Below are 1970 nucleotides of genomic sequence, written 5' to 3' on the forward strand. Positions count from 1 at the left end.
GTCATTCCTAGACATTTAGTTGAATTTATGGCCTTTATATTTGATCAATTTATCGTGTAACTGAAGTTTAACGGATGCCTTTTAGCACTCATGTGGATAACACTACCTTGGGGAACGCCAGAAATCACTTCTGCTTTAGTCGATGACTTGCCGTCAGTTACTACGAACTGTGACGTCTCTGATGGGAAATCACGAATCCAGTCACATAAGTGAGACGATATTCCGTAAGCATGCAGTTTCACTAGAAGCTGCTTGTGTGGTGCATTGTCAAAAGCCTTCCAGAAATCCAGAAATATGGAATCAATCTGAAGTGCCTTGTCAATAGCACTCAACACTTCATGTGAACAAAGAGCTAGTTGTGTTTCACCAGAACAATGTTTTCTAAATGAAATGATAATTAAATGGACACCCTAGCTGCAAACAACAGGCGTTGATATACTTCGTTGGGGACATGTTGAAAATGTGTGCCCCGACCGGGGCTCGAACCCGGGATCTCCTGCTTACATGGCAGACGCTCTAACCATCTGATCCACCGAGGGCACAGAGGATAGTGCGCCTGCAGGGACTTATCCCTTGCACGCTCCCCGTGAGACCCACATTCCCAACATGTCCACACCACTACATTCGTAGAGCGCCTAATAGATGTTTGCCCATCATACTCATTACTCGTGGCAGATTAATCTACCAAGTCCCATACAAGAGCGGGCATAGCGTGTGCGTTCACACAAGAAGGTCAATGGCCAGGAAACCATATTTTAACTATATATGATGGTAGTATCTGTTCCCGAAAGAACAGTTACCGTTGATAACCATGCAGCTTTGCTAGAAATGAAATGATAATTAAATGGACACCCTAACTGCAAACAGGCGTTGATATAATTCGTCGGGGACATGTTGAAAATGTGTGCCCCAACCGGGACTCGAACCCAGGATCTGCTGCTTACATGGCAGACGCTCTATCCACCTGATCCACCGAGGGCCCCATGTTATTCTTTCCAATGGTTTGTTTATCTTTGTGACATCTGGTATGTGTGATATTTGAAGTGTTAAAATCTGTCTTGTGAGTGATTGTTTCAGTATTTTTTAAACTGCTGGAGATACTCTTTAGGCAGGGGAACCTGTTGTCTGCATTTATTTATCCTAAAAAGACCTACTTTTCCTACTTATGATAACAGGTATTTGACCATGTGTGGCTCGAGATCCAGCCCCTATACTTCTATGAATCAGCTGTACCAATCTTCCCTTCCTTGTCCCGTTTAGGCGTAGGCAATACCTAGTGAAACCCCGTCTGTTGATAGTACCGACAGGCACCAGAGAAACATGAGCAAAGTTGGCTGTCCTCAGAGCCATCCATATCCCCACACTGATTCGCCTCACAGCTCCATTAAGGTGTGGTCGATCATGATGCCAGAACAGCTCAACAAAGTGTATGTTGGTGCCATGAGTCAGAGAAGTTATCTTGTACATGTCACCAACTATGTCATATGCCCCATTCCTGTCCAAACTGTTTGCCATCCCATCCACTATCACTGCATGGTCCTCTTTTGTTAAGTCCTTGCAAAAAGACCCTAGGTCCTCTATCACATGACTTAGCCTTGCATTTGACTTGAAGATACTGGTGGCCTGGTACGCTGCTCCTAAACTTTCCTGTAACTGTGGGCCTACACCTCGCCCATGGCTACTACCTAGCAGCAGCACTTTCTTCTTCCTAATGCTTTGTACATTCCTAGGTTTCTTGGCCTTCGTTGATATGTGCTGGAAATTTCCTGGTCCTCATTCTACCTGAGGCTCTTCTCCACTTAACTCTGGCAGTGGTAGATATCTGTCAGATCGCAATCTCTTTCTTCCTATCCTCCTACCAGCTGCCAGTTCCCACCAATCCTCTTCCCCCCTATCTCCCTTGATCCTTATGAGTTCCTTCCTTGCCTCCTCCAACTGTGCCTGAAGTGTACAGATTTTCCTTTCCTGTT

At 45.2% G+C, this 1970-nt stretch overlaps 1 non-coding gene across 1 annotated transcript; it reads right to left on the reverse strand.

Moving 5' to 3' along the window:
* Positions 1-465: 465 nt before the first annotated feature.
* Positions 466-540, reverse strand: Trnat-ugu (transfer RNA threonine (anticodon UGU)). Its single transcript has one exon. It is a non-coding gene; the product is annotated as a tRNA-Thr (tRNA).
* Positions 541-1970: the final 1430 nt, after the last annotated feature.

The sequence above is a fragment of the Schistocerca cancellata genome, chromosome 1 (genome assembly GCF_023864275.1).
Source record: "Schistocerca cancellata isolate TAMUIC-IGC-003103 chromosome 1, iqSchCanc2.1, whole genome shotgun sequence".
Taxonomy (NCBI): Eukaryota; Metazoa; Arthropoda; class Insecta; order Orthoptera; family Acrididae; genus Schistocerca; species Schistocerca cancellata.